Source organism: Protopterus annectens, chromosome 15.part0 (genome assembly GCF_019279795.1).
Source record: "Protopterus annectens isolate FY-2018-M chromosome 15.part0, PAN1.0, whole genome shotgun sequence".
Taxonomy (NCBI): domain Eukaryota; kingdom Metazoa; phylum Chordata; order Ceratodontiformes; family Protopteridae; genus Protopterus; species Protopterus annectens.
In genome coordinates this window covers 202,939,897-202,960,952 of record NC_056749.1, presented here as the reverse complement: position 1 = coordinate 202,960,952, position 21,056 = coordinate 202,939,897, and positions in this window count along the sequence as shown.

The window sequence follows — 21,056 nt, the reverse complement described above, 5'->3', positions numbered from 1 at the left end:
GTGGTTTTGGCCTGGGAAATAGAAGTCAGATGACCAGAAATTATGTCATTCCGCAAGCTATCCCAGCAGTAATATTTTAGATATTAATCTCAGAATTATCTTAGTGAGACAGAGCATTATGAATTCTGTCTTGGACCTGACAACAAGAAGACCCATTCACCACACATCTGCCTTGCTCTAATGAAGTAAGTTTCAAGGGAACAGTATACCTCTCTTACATACAGTCAGGAATATAGGGAAGTTTAGTTTAGATGTTTTTCTTTATTTGTGTGAGCCTGTACTACAATATTATTTTAAATATTTCCTGTGGTTTTGAACTCTGATGTCACTGTGAATATATATTTAGCATTGTCTTGTTCTTTTATTATTAAATATATTTAAACCTTTCATTGTGGCTGATCTGTTAAGAGATATTTAAGTTTTGAGATTACTTGTATATTTATTTCATGACACTGTGTGGTCCACTCCTAATAGCCTTGCTCTTGGTCACCATTTTATTAGAAGTAATATTACACAGTAAGATTGGGCACTCTTTGTTAAAGGCCTTAACGTAGCCGATAGGGAGTGAGTGGTGGCAGTAGAAACTACCTTATAGTCTGGGCAGAAGGGGGCATAGCTAGTAAACCTGTGCCAGCTTTTCCCAGGTGTGTGTGTGTGTGTGTGTGTGTGTGTGTGTGTGTGTGTGTGTGTGTGTGTGAAATCAAACAATCAAACCTCAAAGAGTATAGCTACTTGGGCAGGCACACGAAGCACAGGTTGGACAGAGAGGGTGCTGGAGGTCTTGGCTTGGTCACTCAGCTGAGATCTCAACTCTATAGCTGTGCCAGTGGGGAGTCTCACTGGGGATCTGGAGGAAGAGGGAAAAACCAGCACCGGACTGCGTTTGATCTCTGTGACTATGGTCTCTGTGTGTTCTTAAGGGAAATTGCACTTGATGCAGAGAGCTGCATCTGGAAATACTGTGTGTGTACTTGTCATCCTCTCAGTGAACGTCCCCCCACAGGTGCCAGTGGTGAGGATTGAGGCTTCTTAATTACTGGTCCAGTGGAGGGTAGCCACAATAGCATACATTTGTAATAATAGAAAAGATGTATGTAAAGTAGGGTAAATTATTTTATGCGTTCATCTCCATGTGCTGTAATTATATTAAAAATATAAATTTAATCATCATAAAACATTATAAATAAGTTTACCCAGCACTATGGCTGATACATTTTGAATCTGAAAAAATCATCCTCCTCATTTAAAAGAAATGTTTTGACTATTTTTAAAGCTTGAAGGATCTGGTGGTAGTTAATCTGCCAAGGAGCCAAAATGTAAATGTCATATTAGAAAGAAAAAGCAGGGCAGTCTGTTGTCTCATAGCTAATCCTTGTAATCCCTAGTAACCCTCACCAGGTGAGTGGATTTCATGGGAAAGGACATACAGAGAACATAATTGTTCAGGTAAGAAGAACCCAAGTAGTTTAAGCTGTACAAGTTGATATGGCTGCATTTCTTAAGCTGCAGTAAGTGCAGACTCAACAGGGCATTGTGATTTGGACAGATTCTGGTCTTGGAGACAAAACATAAGCTGTAGAGTTCTGCACAAGCTGTAGTTAGAATGGATTTCAAACAGAGAACTACAACAACAGTACAGTCTGATATGTATAACAAACATTATGTAAAAAAATAATGCCAGCAATTTTCTATGATGCTGGTAATACAGGTTTAGCTCGTAACCCAAAAATTGAACTTTGATCAAGGACAGGGACGTTCATGAAGCTGAGAAGAACTTTCCTTCTTTGTAGGAGATGGGTAGGTAGGTGATATGTATGCCACTTAGCTGTGCTGTGCTGTGGAGGATAAATACACAGCAAAATATGGGTTTGCTTGTAATAAGCATAAGGCAGACACTACTATGCTCATGGTAGTGCAAGTATACACTACTATTGATGTCAGAATGCACAGCTGAACTTGAAGAGAATCATGCTGTCTATAAGAAAGCTTTCACCACCAGGAGTGTATTGAGATCAGTAGGGGATGCTCTAAATCATTTCTCTTTCCAGTGAAGGACAAGGGAATTGAATAGGTTTTGTAATGGTGCAACTGACAGTAGGACCAATTCTTGAAGCCATTGGTGTGGGAAATAGTGAGCTGAGAAAAACTCAAAAAGTGTAAAAAGTAGTAGTGTAGCATGTGAAAAAAATAATACTAGGGTATTATTTGCGCCATACCAAATGCTATGTGAAAACATTTGTTCATTCATTCATTCTTCCTTCATCTCCATTATCCACTTTTTCTTTTTCTAGGTCGTGGGAAACTGGAGCTTGTCACAGCATTCAGTAGGCATACAGCAGAGAAACAATACTGTATGAGATGCCAGGCGGTTGTCAAGCCCTTTTTGAATATACTGTGCTAGACAGCTACATATTAGTGAGTAGGGAGAGGACTACAGTCAGTAGGCCAAAGATCTGTAATGCTTTGTCTCCAGTGTAGTGCATCCTAGCTCTTTTACCTATTGGAAACAATTCAGCAGAAGACTATAAAATATTACCTGAGCTATAGAAAAGCAGCAGTACTTTAAAGCAGTAGGATCTGCTGTAATAAATGTTATTACAGGGTGTATGCTGTCTTTGATTATCATCTGCCTCATTTATAACCAATACAGATCATGGAGAACCACAGAGGTGCAGTCCTAAAATAACAGGATCTGTTGTAATAACTTATATTACAAGTTATTACAAGCTGACCTTGAAAATGACCTTTTGCCTCATTTACAGCCTCTACAAATCATGTTGTGCCACAAAGGTGTGCTCATACTAAAAGAGAGTTATGCTTTCAGATTCTGCACTGCTTAACACAGTCACAACTACGGAACACTGTAACAGACATGCTAGTGGCATGTGTCAGAAGCATTGTCTAAAGCCTGGAGACCTTCATTGCAATGAAGGCTGGTCCCCTCACTCTCCTATTGATCTTAAGGGGTAAGTATCATGCAGTGCTGAATTTTGGCTTCCAGTGAAGATGAGCTTCAAGAGGCAGTTGGCAAGTAGAAATTTAATACCAACACATTCAATACCTTCAAAATGTTGTGTTATGTTACACAAGGTCTGTAGATGGCATACAGCACATTTTTACTATCCTGACCAACCTTTTTACATTGCTGTTTCTTTGTGGTATGAACTATGCTTCTTAGTAAAGCTAGGTAGTAGACAGCGCATTATATTTCATATGGAAACTTTGTCACCACTCTGTTAGCATATTATTACAAGAGACATTCCTGCATTCTAGACAAATGGTATTCTGGTAGACTTAAATGCACGATAAATAAAACATTGTCATTTTGCAGTTTAATCATTTTACTCAGGAAACAGTGAACTAACTTGTACAAACTAGGGATAGCTAAACCAACTGCTAATGGACTGGCTGGTGCTAATCACATTTGCTGTAGTCCTACTTTATTGGGCAGACTCATTTAGTATTCTCCTATAAATCCATGCTGAGAATAAATAGTCTCAGTGATAGCCTTTTAGTCCAAGTCTGAAACTGACTCATTACATGGGGTTTCAGTGAAATGATAAACTTTTTTTATTTATATGTTTTTATTAGGATTGGTAACCATGGATTTAGATATAATAAGTAAGGGTTGGAGATTGTACAATTCCTTACATAAGAAGCTGGGGATATTTATCCTGCTATAAAGAAGTTTAAAGTATAGTTAGAGCACCATTCAGTCAGCTGTTCTCAATCAAATGATCTTTGAAATTGTCCATTACTAAGATAGTGGCTATTATTCGACATCTACTTCATGAGCAGCACTGAGTTCAAACAGAACTTAGTTTTCCAACTGATACTATTTTCAGAATTCTGTTATTGCTTGTGTTGGTATCTTTGTATATCAACAATTTCTTTCATGCATGCAGCTGATATACTCGTGCATGGTACACTCACATCCCTAAGTGAATGACATTCTAAACAACGCCATTTTCTTAATGTCCAGCACTGATTCTTGTCAAATCATATCATCAGTACTTGTCTGTGACAGTCACAATAAATTAGATTAAAAAAAATCTTGCTACTTTCTCTACATAAATAGCTTCTTAGCCATGGCCATTTGAAGTCTATGTGAACAGTTGCCTTCATTTTTCTCTGAATGACAAATATGAAAAAATAACTGCACAAAATTTAGATTAAAACAATAATAACATGTAGTAACCTATCTCCAAGCTGCTGTGCAAAAAATAATTGTATTTTTTTTAAGAACGGTGACTTAATATGTGATGATGTATGCCTCAAATCCACTTCAGACTGTTTCTTCTTTGCCCATAATATATTTTGTCACTGCTTAGATGGTATATAAAACACCACTTAAGAATGCAAAAAAGATGTGAAATGAGCAAAATTATATACATCTTACAACTGTGTTTTTGTGTGTGCTTTTCTTTTTTTAATTTTTTTTTTTTTTGCTCTCTGCTGGACCTCAGCCAATGGCTTCTCAAACTACACACAATCGGCCTGGGTATTCCTGAGGTAGGTGAGAACCTTAAGGTTCTTTCATTTCAGCCCAGGAGTTCCTATCAACCATCCATTCCTTAGAGAGAGAAAGAGAGAGAGAGAGAGTTGAGTGGTAGGCAACACGCCAACTCAGCTCCTCAGAGAGAAAGAGAGAGTTGTGTTGTAGGCAGCAGGCCAACTTTCTGGTCCTGCAGGGTGGTCTACACCCTCCCCCATCAGCAGATCTGAGCTCTGAAATTGTTATCTTTTTAGGGGAAGCATTACTCTGCATGCAGAGTTCTTCTTGGCTTAAAACATGATGCATTTGAAACGTTGCTTTTCAAGTAGATTTATGAAACACAAAATGATGTGGCAAAGAATAATGCGGGTGTTTTTGCCATGAACAAGTACATGGTCTGCTGTACAGCTAAAGTTCAGGCTTATAATATTGTAGTACTTCAGCAAATGTACTCTACACCAAATTATAGACAAACAAGTTATAACCTAGTATAATTATATAACTAATAAGTGAAGTAAAATTGCAATAAAAAATATGTAGGAGCAGCAATATGAAACAACAAAAAGTTGAGCAACAAAATTTCCCACAAGTGGTGTTATGCAAAACAGTAATTAACAATTTACAAATGAGAACATGGCGAAGCATTGTATAGCTGCAGGTACTTGCTTATTGCTAAATAACAAAGTAGTATCAATAGCTAGAAAAGTAGCAACAACAGCCAGAACAAAACAGCTATTGTCTCATAATACAAACTCAGTCAGCAGCAAGGGACCACACCATTTCATCAGTTGTTCAAGATGTGAAAATAAATCTATCCAAATAGCTCCAGGCAGTTCACACTGTGTGCATTCACAAGGTGCCAGCCTCAAAAATTCTCAAGAATGCCAGCATATACTACAATTCTTCTCCTATTCTCTCACAACTCTCCTAAAGCACATTTCCGCTTCATTCCAGCATCAACTCCCCTTAAAATGATAACAGCAGCAATTCAAAATATTGAGAACAATTTAACATCAATCAAGCCTTCAGGCAAACCCTTTCAGTGCTATCCAGTATTAGCAAAATAAAACTGCAATATGGGGCCAACTCCAAGGAAAATTCCAGGGCAAAGTTGTAAAAATAAGCCAAAGCTGCAGTAGAATGGAATTCTCTGGCAGCCCTCCTCTGTCATCTACTGAGTGCTGCTATGTCAGAATGTCATTCACTGAAGGTAAGTTAGTTTTAGGTTTTAGTTAACTTTGAAAAACACAGTACCTATTTTTGTATGAGGGATGGTACCAGACACAGACACAGAAAAACACACACACACACACACCAGGCTAAACCATTTCTGTCCTGTTACTTAAGGCATTGAATTACTCAACTGAGACTTATTGTTTACAGATTGAATTTTGAGTGACAGGACAAGGAAAGTGTGTTTGAATTTTTAAAGGGGGATTCTGTCTGGCTGTTGCATTTTTGACTGTATAGATTGCCATCCAGTGATCAGGTGACATATTTCTAACATCTTTATTAAATTATTATGTATGACATAGACAATCATACTTTACTATAAGTGATAAACCATATTGACATAATTTTAGTTGCAAACATTATACATCACAAACCATATTTACATAATTGTAGTTGCAAACATTATACATCACTTATAATCTAGCCAGTCATTGTCAATCAAACATTACACAGCTCATTCAAATCCTGCCTTCTTCTAAACCTAGTTCTTCCTCTGCATGTATTGTTCCGACAGTTCCCATGTTTTCCTATGTAATTTGCTCCTACCCTTTTCTAAAGATCCCAGTTTCAGTTGTTTTACCTCTGTTACTATATTCACTACTACTAGTGTAGTTGGTTTAGACTTTGATTTCCATTTTCTAGCAATTGCTTTTTTGGCAGCCACCATAATTAGACTTAACAAGGCCTTACTATGTTTAGGCAATTCTGATTTTGTATCATAGCTCAAAAATATAATTTCCTTAGTTACACCAATTTGCTCACCCAATATCTCTGATAGAGCAGTCTGCAGGGAATCTTTAAAGTCTGCAAACTCATTACATTCCCAGAAAATATGTTCCCACTTGCATCTTTCTTCCCCAACACACCTCCAACATTTGGTATCCACCCGAGGAAAAATTCTTTGGAGTCTACTTGGGTGTAAAAATACCTATGTAAACACATCAAAGCAAAGATCCTAAATCTTCTAGACTTTTTCTTTCATTTTTTAAATATTTATACTGATTTATGTTCCTATATGTTTTATTGCTTATTTTTTTTGTTGTTTACTTATATTTACTGGGTCAGTTGAGATATCAGCTGCTTGCAGAAAATGTTTATCTAGTTCTTAACTGGATGAAAGAACTTGTCTTTGTTAGCTCATTTAGGTCATTTTAGGAGCATGTGAGCCTTAAGGGCAAGGATAAAAAATATCATTGATGTATGATATTCTTTTATTTGCTTATATACATAAGATTTTACACTCTAATATATATATATATATATATATATATATATATATATATATATATATATATATATGGTATTGTATGTATAGTATTTGCTTAAAGATCAATGGTTCATAGGTAGGTACTAGGCTACGGCCCAAGGGCCTATGTAAGCCTAGCCAGCAAGGTTCCATGGCTTACGCCACCCAAGAAAGTTATTTTCCTGTGCCACTGTCGAGCAGAGACACAGTAGTGATCCCCGGGGTGTATTTCCTATTTCCCATCCACTCATCAAGATTTTTCTTGAAGAGTGCTAATGAAGAACTTTGCTTGACATAGATGGGTAGCTTGTTCCAGAGTATAGGAAGTCTCTGGGACAGGAATCTATCCCTCCAGTGTGTCCTGTTTATTGTGGTGACAAGGTTAAGGTCCTTAGAGCATGTAGCTCGGAGGGACTGGGATTTCTTTAGGTGTAGCATGTCCAACAGCTCTGGGTTTGACATAGCTTTATATGTTAGGCAGAGATCACCTCGGAGTAGGCGATGTGCTACGGAGTAAAGCTGGAGTTTTTTGAGGCGGTCAGTGTAGGGCATTTGTTTGAGGCCAGTAATCCTCTCTGTGAGGTACTTCTGTGGCCTTTCCAGCTGCTGCAGATGTCTTGTGAGGTACATTCCAAAAGGGGCGTTGTACTCTATAATGGGTCTAATGAGTGACGAGTAGAGGGGAACAATGACCTCTTTTTTCCTGGATGAGAACCCTTTTATGATGAGGTGTGCCACGTAGAAGGACTTCCTGACTACTGTGGTGATGTGACTATCAAAGGAGAGATTATCCACCTGGGTCCCAAAGTCTCTTATCATGCATTCGGTGTTAAGTAGATTGCTTCCTATGTTGTAGTTCATGGGTACAGAGTTTTTACCAAAGGGGATGACATTGCACTTTTTGACATTGAGCTTGAGGCCATGGCTCTGACACCAGGCATCTGTCTCAGTGAGGCCCTTCTGTAGGAAGTCCACATCATTTGGGGACTTGACTATGGCTCCTAGTTTGCAGTCATCTATGAACTTCGTTAGCCAGAGGCCTTCTGTGTTAGCTTGTACTTCAGAGAAGTAGATACCAAACAGGAGAGGTCCCAGGATGGAATCCTGTGGTACTCCACTTGTCACTGCTTTGAGGTCAGATTTGGAGTCTGCAACTTTTACAGTGTGGGTTCTGTCAGTGAGCCAGTTGGCAACCCATCTTGTGATGTAGGGATTTGTACTTAGTTTAGTGAGTTTAGCTATAATTCCAGAATAGGGGATGGTGTCGAAAGCCTTGGCGAGGTCAAGATAGCCTGTGTGAACCACCTTACCCTCATCCACAGCTTTGGTGACTGCCTCAAAGAAGTCAGAACTAAGAATCTGTATCTGCACTAGACGAGTTAAAGGACAGAAACAAGTGCAAATGCAGGCTTTCAAATCAGAAAGATGAGAGAGATGGAAGATTGCCCAAATGGCCAATAACTACAATTTCTGGGCCAGAACCACTCCTTATGTGGTAGACAGGTTACCTAGTGCTTACCACTCCCACTGATAAGCTAGAAGGCTTCCCTCCAACACAGAAAGGCTTGGGGGGCTATATTTTCATTTCTGTCAAAATACTTTAATTCATTGCATTACTTGGATTTGTATCCAGCTGTATTATACTTCTGTATAATTTTTTAATGTCATTGTAATTTTCTGATTTATTTATTTTTTTACCTAAGCCTTGCCTACAACTGGTCCACTGAGATCAGTGCACTAACCTGGTAAACAAGCTTAAATTAAGAATTATATAAAGTGTGTGTGTGTGTGTGTGTGTGTGTGTGTGTGTGTGTGTGTGTGTGTGTGTGTGTGTGTGTGTGTGTGTGGTGATATAGTATTCCAGAGTAATGATGGAGTATGGAGGGATGCTCCTCGCAACTTGCCTTTTAAAAGAAGAAGGTCTCTCATGGTGGAAACACAGAAGGGGCCAATAAGAGAAAAGCAGCCTTGAAATGATTAGAGGAGCTGCTGGAACTTAAAGTAGGGCTCAGAGGAGATCGTTTTGGTTTGGAGTTTGCCAAGCGATAAGGTTTGGACTCAACAAAAGCAAAGAAAAAAAACAGCAGAACAGGATTCTGCAGGAAATAGTTTGTAAAGAGGAAGAATGTTGCCTGAAGGATGCAACATTTTCCTGCTATAAAAGGGCCACAAGATGACTATACAGTTATATTCTGCTACAGTCTGAAAAATAAAAAGTATTTTGGAGCCTATAAATTAAAAACTGCTGTTCAGAAGAATTGTGTTTTCTTTCATTCTTGATTTTGGTTCCCCCTCCTGTCTGCCTATACAAAGAGAATTTTCTTTTTCTATCTTCTGCCAGTAAACCAATATGTAAATGAACATATTTCCTCATGATAGTAGCGAGAGTAAAGGTAACACAGACTGTCATATCATGGGGTACAGAGGAAAATGACTCTGCAAAAAAATGCTTTTATGATGTTACAAGTTGTAACATTTACCATTATTCTTTGAGATTCAAATTTTATTTTTCGTAGTTGTGAGATTTAAGGTTATGGTCTTAACATTTACAACAGGTGGAGAGCCATTGCCCACCAAGATGAATGCCATATACAGTTCTTATGTTTATCAGCCTTACATTTTAGGAATATGTAAGAACACTGTTCTGTATTAAGTAAAATAATTAAGTGTTTTAACATAGTATTATAATTTGACCACCTCAGAAACCATCCTTCTGATTTTCACAATATTTGGCATGCTTCTTAATGTAGACAACTTCACAATACAAACCAGATGTTTAGCATTAAGACTGTGAACTCACAACTAAACCATACCTGCAGGGCAGATATCTACAGGGAAATGGATTTGTTTATGAAATATGGAGGTACAGTTCAGTGTGATAGAATGTAAGTAAAAAGTGTCACTGGAGTTTCTAGCTCATCCAGTTGACCTGGGAGGTGAGCCCTGCTCTCCCCATATGGCCTTATTACCTTTTGCCCTGAAGTTCTTTCTTCTGATGCTACAAAATAAGAAGGCTCGAAATTCATACCTCTCAACCTGTTAGCACAAGAAATCTGCACATAGCCAAAAATAATGGGAGTACAAAGGCCCAAAAATAGGGACACATTTTAAATATTGCTCTTACAGACCAAAAATATGAGACAAAAATCTTGACTTTGTGTGAAAACCTGGGTAGTTGAGAGGTGTGCCTGATGTCCATCACAAATTGTAAACATCAGTTGCCTTTGAAACCACTTTGTATTGTTTTCCTGAAGAGATAATTCCCTTTGATAGAAAATCCATATTTCAGATGTGGTTCCTTCAAAGAACTGTAAAATTCCTTGGAGGACTGAGTCAGCTACTGCACCGGCACAAAGGATTAAGAGGGATGATGGATCTCAGGATCCTGACATGGTTGGGGAAGAAAGCTCAACTACAAGAAAAATAAGTAGTCAGTGAGCATGCTTTATCAGCGACTATATGGTATGAACAAAATCCTTGCTGATATGCCAGCTCATGACTTTGTTGGAAAATCTTTGTTGCTTGGCCTTTGGGATCTAGACTGTCAGAAATACCTATACATGCATTTTTGCCCCTGGAAGGAGAATGCCATTTTTGATTTATTTTTGGAGTAAACAAGATTTAGATTCCTAGATCCTTTCTTTAAACATTATAAATATCTTTGTTTATGTGCTGCTGCTTCTTATTATGATGTAAGGTATGTGGCAGTGCTGTTTTACAACAAAATTGCACAATCTAACAACATTCCATATTATTTGGGACAGAGGTGTATGATATGGGGAAAGCCCAAACCAATTTAAGATGAATTTGGATTTTGTGGGGAGAGGAGTGGAAGCTCAAGGTAATGCTAAAAGCTAAGAATGAATAATTTCTTTATTTATCTGATGCAATCATTTATTTCTAAAAGCATACCCGGCTTCTTTTTATGCTGGACAAAAGAATATCTAAGAAGTGGAGTTTAGACCATTTGAAGCAGCACTATGACATTTCAAATTATGTACTGTGTGGCAAAGCAGAGAATACAAAAGAGATGTGCAACAAGACTCTGTGTGGTTTATTCAGAAATGATGATCTGTTTGAACTATGTTTGTTTTCAAAATTAAGTAAACGTGCTGATGCTTCAAGTGTACAAATATGGTTAGTTGAAGATAGATGAAATTCTATGGGGTGGATTATATATGATACAGCACCTGTGATTTCATGAAATGCTGTGCAAAATCTCTCTTCAGAAAATAGTGAGCGGTGTAAGAAGCAGGATGAAATGTTGAGTGAAAAGCAGCATAATGAGAAAAACCATGAACATTTGTTGTTGAGAAGCGAAAAAGCCATAAAGGTCATTGAAAAGGCAGTCAAAGGTGGAACTGCCTTGACTCCCAAATGTAGTATGCGAAAAGAAGTGAGTTTATTTATTCTTATTTATTTACTTTATTCATACTTGTTTACCAGGGTAGTGGACAGAGCTCAATGGACCATTTGCATGCACAGCCCACGTGAATAGGATCACATAACAAAATGAACAAAATATATCTAAAGATAAAGCGATATGCTAAAAAAAAAATAAAAAATAAAAAAAGTTAATTGTGCTGGTGGTATAAGACAGATGCAAGATGATAGATGTACTGGAACTACACAAACAAATAAGTGGAAAGAAAAAAGAAGAATAAAAAGACTAAAGGAGAGATGCAAAAAGAGACCAGCACAATACTTAAATGGAATGTGAACTGCAAAGTTATGGAATAGAAAATATGATGAGTTTTTTCTTTCTGTATTAAATCCAGCCTATTTTTAAGTGATATGAGACTGAGTGTGAAGGAGGTTAGGTCACTCCATTGAGAATGGTGGGTGGCAGAGGGTAGTGTGTTATTCACTTTGCATGGATGTGTGTTCTGAATTTCTTTTTTGGTATGAAAATTGGGAAGCAGTGTGTGGAAAGAGTATGAAATGTAATTAATGCAAAATGCTTGGTTTATGTATGGAAGGTAAGAAAAAAATGACTTTATAGTAGTTAATGCTACATGGAAACCAGAAAAATGGACTGAGTTATGGTAGAAAATATGCTGTGTTTTCCTTGTAACAAATGGCATGTGTAGCGGGGAGGAGATATGAATTGTGAATACAAGCACATCGTCCCTAGAAGTAAATTATTAAAATACTTTAGTGGATTGGCTAAATTAAGGTATTTCTGTTAACTCAGTTATAGTAATTTCATTGAATCCTATTCCTGCAAAATGATTCCATTTTAAACCACTTTCACTGACCCAAAACTGAAGCTTTCTTTGCATGGGTCAACTGCCCCTGCAGCAGTCTGTAGGACAAGACCCCCAGTGCTCTACTGACTCATTTATGCAAAGTCCATGGTTGAAAAACAATGTGCAAGAGAACAAAGCTGGGTTAACTGAAAATGGTTTTCAGTGGAATTGTTTCAAGGGAATCAGATTCAATAAAATTGTAGTCATCCAGCTGTTATGGTCCAAATTAGAACATATACTGGTTTACAGACAGACTTGACAAATGTGGGAGGACCACAATTCTAACATTAGTTATATTTTTGATTCTTATGCATTGTATAGATATAAGTGAAAATATGTTTATAGGAGGTGATGTGGTTTGCAAAAATGTGACCTTCAATAAGCCTGATTGTCTTTTTCCTGTATTGCTACCTTCTTTTTTCTGCATAGTCAGTGACTGTATTTTTGAGGTGCCAGTGATTTATACAGTGTGGAACTAGTTACATATATGTGATAGACACTGCTTGAAGTGTCTATTTCTCCTCTTATCTAGTTCTCCTCATTACTAATCAGCCTCATCTAAAGATTACTCTCTCATTTACATGGGTTTGGCATAGTGGTTAACATCTTCACCTCATAGACACAAGGTACAGGGATTGATTCTCTCCTTGGGTTATTGGCTAGGTGTAAAACGGACCTTCAGGGCAGTTGGCCTATTGAATCTGTGACTCTAACACAGACAAATGCTTGGTGCCAAAGCCATGGCTTAGAACTCAATACCAAGAAATGCATTATAGTACTCTTTGGAAAGTCGACCACCCTGCATAACTATTTCATCAGTAAAACACCCCTAAAAGTCGATTTATTAGTCAGGGTTCTGAGAAATCATGTAGATAGTAACCTAGCTTTTGACAAACATATGCCTAAGGTACTAAGAAAATCCTTTTATAAGTAAGGGCATGACATCTAGGTTCAGAGGGGTCATCATACCACTGTACTCAGCCCTGATCAGACCCATCATAGAGTATAATTCTCCATTCAATGTGTACCTGACCAGACACATGCTGTAAATGGAATGTCCAAAAACGTTCTTTTAAAAAAGAATACAGGGAATAAACACAATGTCCTACACTGATCACCTCAAAGCCCTGTCTCTTTAATCGGTATCACATAGATTTCTGAGAGGTGATCTTTGCTTGGCATTTAAGGCATCCCTAGACCTTGTTTTGATTAACCTTTTTCACATCCACAAAACAAGCAGCATTAGAACTGCTAGATTAAAAGACCTAAATTTTGCTTGTGAAATAAATAGGACATGATGGAGAGAGAGAGTTGTGTTTCTCAGAGAATTCCCATTCTCTGGAACTGCCCCCCCATCCATTTAAAATAGAGTTCCTCCCTATCCCTGTTTACACATGGCTTGGACCATTTGATGGGTAATTGAAAATTCACCCCTGGTCAGGCACCTATGGGTCTGATGGACAATAGCAGTCATTAAATCACCCCCTATATAAATCAAATTTGCGGTTCACATTTTTAGTTGCACGACTAGGCTTATAAGGCCCTAGTGATCATTAGCCTAGTATGAACCTATGAACATAAGTATTTGCTTTCAGGATCTCTGGTTTAGGCAGAGATTTTCAAAGAAGATCAAATCTTCATAGTTTGGAAGACAAAACAGAATAGTTATTATGCCACAGAAAATATTTATGTGTCTCTTTTAACATCTTTATTAAATTCTCACTTAAGACAAAGGCAAACATACATTAATATAAAATAAAATAAAACATAATATAATGTATCCAGTTACATACATTATACATCAGATATGCTCTTTTTTACAACTGTCATCAATACAACATTGCATAAATTGCTCAATTCCTGCCTTCACTTAAACATCACTCCTCCTCCTCCAGAATATTATTCTGCATTTATTGTTCCTACAATTTCCATTTATTTCTACATAATTTGCTCTTTCTTTTTTTTTTAAAGATCCCATTTCCAGTTTTTTATCTCTGTTACAAATTTCAGTACTTCAAACACAGTTGGTTTAGTCTTTGATTTCCATTTTCAATTAATTGCTTTTTTGGCAGCGAGAATTATACTTAACAATGCCTTACTATGTCTAGGCAATTCGGATCCTGTGTCCCAGCTCAGTAGAATAATTTCCTTAGTTACACCCATTTGCTTACTGAATATTTCTGACAGAGTACTCTGTGGGGAATTTTATCTGACAACTCATTACACTTATAAAACATATGTTCCCAGTTACCTCTTTCTTCGTTATCATACCTCCTACTTTTACCATTTACCTGGAGACTGCTTGGGGTATAAAAATACCTATGCAAAAACTTGCAAGCAAAAATCCTAAAGATTCTAGACTTTATTGCATACTTGGACGCCATACATATGTCCTCCCATTGTTCCCTTGTAAATTGCTTAAGTGCTTATCCAGTCTCTCTTCCCAGTCTTTTTTATCCTCCTCCTCTGATTGATTCCTATAGTTATTGTGCAATATTGTATATGTCCTATTAATTATCCACTTTTTAACATCTGCTTCTGCTCTAGATTCAACAATAACAGAGCAAGTTTTACACTGAGGATTCCCCTATCCCATTCGCTGATACCAATCCTTGGTAGGGAAGACAGTTTCTAGCCTGCAATCCAAATGTCGTCTTGGCCTCATCCCACACTGTTACCTTTCCCTGACTAGTTATTTGCTCCCAATACTTGAGTTCCTCTGCCAGTGTGTTTCCATTAAATTCCACACCCTTCTTGCTTATTCCCTCTACCACTACTGACAGTTATCCCTTCTGGAAAACATTCCTTGCTCCATTCTCATGGTGGATTAGTTCTTGGAATACTTTCTCTTAGTTTATGATATAATATTCTGTATGGCTGTTGTTATTCTCCTTAAGATTTGCATCCAAAATCTCACTCTGCCCTTATTTCTAGAATTTCTCTCCTGCTTCATCAGCATCCCTTTCCTCTTTGAATCATAACTTTATGGGTTGTGTTATACATATGAACCTTAATTGTTAAACTCTACAATACCCATTCATATAATATAATCCTAAACCATCTGGTTCTATTGAAAGGATCAACTTATTTCAATTAACTCTTCCCCTCTTCCCCTCCAAGATAGCTTAATTCAATTCTTTATTAATTATTGTCCACAACGTCTCCTCTGGTTGATAAAAATATAGCTGACAAGTATATAAATCTAGAGGGACTAAAAACATTTTCAGTGCTTGTATCTTAACCATCCACATTTGTAAACGAGAGTTTCCACTTTCTCAGTTTTTGTATTATCTTTTCTGTAGTCTCTTCCCACATATCCTTATCTGCCATAACAGAAACCTTTTAAATCCATACTTCTAAATGTTTCATCTTATTGTGTCCCCATAAATATGGCTATTGCTGAACCACTTCATGCGTGGGTATATAATTTATGGCTATAGCCTTTGTTTTATCTTCATTAATTTTATATCTGGAAAAGATTTAAAACTGTCTCAAAATGTCCCACAACATTGAGATTCCCTTTATTGGATTTATGAGGTACAAAATAATATCATCTGCAAATAAAGCCAACTTTTCTTGATTACCATACCACTAATATCATTGAATTTCTGAGTCCCTTATTTTATTTGCCAATGGCTCTAAAGTAAGTAATACATGGGGAAAGGGGACACCTCTACCTGGTTGGTCTGTTCAGACACAAATTATTAGAAAGGAAACATTACATTTTAATTTTTTGTCTCTAGTCTCTCATATATCCTCCTAACTAGCTTTTTTTTATTGTAGCAAATGCTTCCATTGCCCTACTAATAAAATCCCAGCTTATTCTGTTTAATGCTTACACTATATTCAGATCCAACAGCAACAGCAGTATTTTATTACATTATGCTTCCCTCTAGATCATCATTTTTTCATTTAATGTTGTTAAATGTTTACCTCCTCTCCAGAAAACCACAGTGATCCATATCTATCAATTTTAGAAACACCTCTGCAATTTTTGTAGCTTGTATAAACATAAACACATTATAATCATGTCAAAAACAACAAAACTTCACTACCAAAATTCAGTAAAATAAAACACAAACTGCACACAGTAGATGAACCACCAAGTCTATTTAATCCTGGTACCTCGGCATTTCGCCTTCAAGGGATATCTCTTTGTACTACACCGACAGCTTAAATAGTATTTCATTTGAAAACTTTTCAATTAAATAATTAAACAATCATCCCAATGAATTAATTAACTGTTGCAAATACAAATACAAACACTAAGTGATACCTTCCCCCTTTATAAATATTCTTGCACTCTTTGAATCATGACAAGCAAGATGTATTTTATAAGTACAACAATCATTTTATAAATATATACAAAACAGCAGAATCTAATACAATTAGTATCAAACATGAAAGAAAAATGACCCTCTAAGTCTAATATACCAAATGACACAATTATTGTTATTTTATGAAAGTACATGCTTAAAATTTCATTGACACTTCTTGATTTAATCCACCTGGATATAAAGTGCCATAGTTATAAATAAATGTGGTCTCTAAATAATTTTTCCTAGAGTATAATGTACCCCCTGTTGTCTCAACCTGGGCCAAAACACTAAAAGTAAAGAAGAACCATTGCCCCCTTGGGCAGATGAAAAATGAGTAGCTACTGGGTTCTATTTTTTGTTGTTTCTAATATCTAAAAGATGTTCTGTAACTCTTACCCTAACTTGCCTCGTTGTTTGCCCTATGTACCATCTAGTACTATCACAACCACCACCCAGTATGTACACTACCCCACAAGATTTGCAATTATATTTTCCCTGCGTTGAATATCTTCTACCATTAATAACTGTTCCCGACAAATTTTTTATTTTCGAACAAAAGTTGCAATTTCCACAGGGAAAAGCCTCTTGTTTAACACCAATTTCTGGAAATAATATTGGTCTATTTAATAATTTCTTCAAATTAAGAAATCTACCCTAGGAAAAAGTTATTTTACTGGGAAAAATACTACTCAAAAATTCATCAGAACTGATAATTGGCCAAAGTTTTCTAACTATGTGTACAATTATATCAGAAAAAGCACTGTATTTCATAACATAAAAAATATTTTCCTTCCTGGCTTCTGAACTAAACAACCCTCTTCTACTCATAGTCCTGTTAAAACTTTCAGAAACCTTGTTCCTAGACATCTCCAGAATTTCTCTACCATATCCTCTATCCAAAAGCCTATGTTCCACCTCATCCAAAACTGGTTCCTAATGATGAACCTGAGATGTATTCACCCAAATCCGCACAAATTTCCTGTAGGGTAATGCCTGGATTAAATGTGGTGAATGCATGCTAGATGCATGCAAAAAACTGTTCACTGCAGTAGGTTTATGAAAAGGTTTGTGCTGAATTCTACTATTTTCATCCACAAAAAGACATAAATCTAAAACATTAATACTTCCCTTATCCATCTGAAAACTAAATCTTAAACCATGGGGGTTCAAATTAAGTTCTTCAAAAAATGTCATAAACTCCGCTACAGGGCCCTTACAAACAGAAATGAAATCATCAATAAAACGCTTATAAATAATTAAATTTTTCTTGAAAAATTCTGTAGAATACATAAACCTTTGCTCAAAATCACCCATGTACAAAATTGCATAAGACAGGGCATATGCTGCTCCCATGGCATGTTTTAAAGTATGTACTGATGAACGCATTGTGGAAACGCTCAGCTGCATTCTGAGAGGACCATGTGGAGTTGTTGCAAGCTATCTCACTTCTGTTAGAATGAGCAGTGTTAATCCTTAAGGTACTGGTTCACTTAGAGGGTATTTACTAAGTAGTTGTGGCTCCTGCATTGCTGGATGTATCTTGCAGAGAGCCAACCTGCTAAATGGTCAAACCCTGTAAACTTCTTAGCTGTGATAGCAGCCTCTAGATGTCCTCAGGTTATTACGGGCATTTTATCTCACTCTAACTCCCTCTAGGCTGTCCGAGTATTGCTGGCAATCTTCCACTAAGCTATTTAATTGTTTTAACCTGAGTGAACCTTAGGCACTAGCTGTTGTTTTGAACTGTAGTGCCCCAAAAGCCTCAGGTTAATTGCGCGCCAAGGATCTTCTCCCAACAACAGTTATAAAGTACTAAATACCTTCTTTGGGATCTGAGTGTTGAGCAAAGGTGCACTGAACTGTAGTTCGCTAAATTTTCAGTTCTCCTGGCGCTATTATTATCTCCCCACAATAACTGGTACTGGGCATAAAATTATCTCCCCTGACCACATTGAGCCGAACCCATGCTAGTTAACAATCAGGGCATCGTCAGGATTAGGGTAGCGCTGCTACATATACATTGCCTGTGGTAGCATGGCATTTGAATAAAGCTTCAGAGCTTACAATGTCCTAGCGGTGATGCTATCCTAGATCTGTGTTTGGAAGCAACAAGCTGCAGCCTCTCTGTTTGTTACTCTCAACACCAGCGAGGCAACTATAGAAGTGGTGAAGTGCTTGCGGTACCTCAGAATTGCATGGGTGGTGATACATGTTGCTGTCGCTTGCTACTTGATATTAGCATTTGACTCCATTTGATATAATAAGCATAATCTTCTTCTATGCAATGTGGAAATGATTTACTTCACCTGTAATGCTATTTCATATTCTGTACTATTGTTGTCGCTAGCGAGGAAACAATCTAAATGTAATACCTCAAGGGTTGCTACCACCTGAATGTCATGTTACAAATAGCCTCAGAGTCTCAGAGCTCACTGTTTATACTATTTTATACATAGTAGAATATAGCTGTACTTTGTAAAAGGCATTCATAGCTAGACTGTGTTTGAACTCTACCCTATCTTTTGTTAGATTAAAGTGTACTAATTGCCTCTAGACTCAGATACAGTAGCATGCCTTGCTAATTGCCTGAACTCCTAGCAATGAATGTAAATGTGTGTTGTTGAACTGATATACTGTGTTCACTACCCTAATTTCTGTATAACGGCTGTTTTCTTACCCCATCTTTATGTCTCTTCTCCCTACCGTTCCTAGGTTTCAATTCAACTATCCTGCACTAGGGTTTTGAGAGTCTAGCTACCTGGTGAAAGGACCCCTGCAAACTATTCTAAAAAACTGATCCATATAGAAAGACACTTGCCATCCTGCTTAGGAACCCTGCTACCAAAGGAGGCAAGAAAGTACGCGTTATCTAAACCTAGCGGTAAAAGCTGAACACTTGCCTTGTAACTTGTGCATGCTTTCAAGTACGCTACCTAACCAGGATACCCAGCAGCCATACCCTCCCTCTACCCCTTAATATTTATACTTTTTCCTATCCTTGTAATATCTCCAGCAACTGTTTATAGAGCCTTCTCATACCTTTTACCATCCATCCCTTTTCTCTAGTTTTTGGCTGTAATATATTTTTTCCCACTAGATGACACTCTACACTAGGCTAGTTCTTAGTACACCTATTTGTTCTCCCCAGAATTGAACTGAAACTGAAATAGTGATCAAACCCTAAACTAACAAGGAAGCCTAAGGAACTCTCTCCTGCCCAGTCTTAGGACCTCTTTCCAGCCCTGTATTTCCCACTCTAATATTTTACTCCATACTTGCACTCAGTTATCCCTTACTATTACTACCACTGTTTCCTACCCTCCTTACTTACCCATATCAACTGAAAGTACTTCAGTAGTCAGCTACTCACAGATTGGTTTTGCTGACATTTCTTCACTTACTTGTCTCTACCCGCTCCGTTCACCCTACGGGCTCACTCTGCTCCTCTACCCTACCCCCAAATTCCACCCACCCCCAGTAGTCCTACTCTTATACTATCTAACCACACCCCTTCCCACTCCCATCTCTCACATTAACCTTCCCCATTGGCAAACCACTCCAATTCCCTCCTTTCAATCACCACTCCCTATCTCACCAACCACCTCTCTCTCTCCAAACCTATTATACCTGCTGCCCACAGCTGAAACCTAACAAATCACCCTTCAAAATGTATAAACTACCAACTCCAACCCTGCTACATATGTTACTCACACTCACACTTCTAACTCCTTTAACATTAGCCTACTTCCTAACCTCCTATGAACACCCATTATATCCACATCTTCACTACCCCAATAAGCTAACTACCTCTCCTTCGCTACCTATCTTCACTACCCATTTTAACATAACATCCATACCCAGCTATCTACTAGCAAAATACCATAGAACAGCCCACATTAAATTTAATTCTCCCAGTTCCCAAAAATACCTACATCCATATACCAAATTCCCAAATTCTAGACTGCAAATACTACTCCTATCTTTAAAAGATGGAGACATTCACCCAAACCCAGGCCCAACAACTGACACAACTACTCAACTCCTCAACCCCAAAACTTCTACTATGCATTCACTTACCAAACCACCAAACTCACTCTTATTAGCACACCTCAATATATGTAGCATAAATAACAAAGTTGCACAACTACATGCTCTCTTAGAAGTCTACTCCTTTGGCATCCTTTGTCTAACAGAAACTCAGCTAAAACCTGTAACAAAAGACATAGAAGTCATACCACCCAGTTATAATATTTTATGACTTGACCGTGCAACCAAAAAGGGTGGTGGGATAGCTATCCTATTTAAATCTGGATTACAGATTACCACCTATGACTTTAAACTACCCCAAGACTCTAACACTGAAATCTTTATTACCAAGCTTTAACTCAACACATTCAAATCTATTTATCTTATCTGCATCTATCTTCCTCCTAGTAATAAGACTGCCACCTTAGAATTCATCCTATGCTGGTTATCTCAGAATTTACCTCAAGAAACCATAATTCTAGGTGACT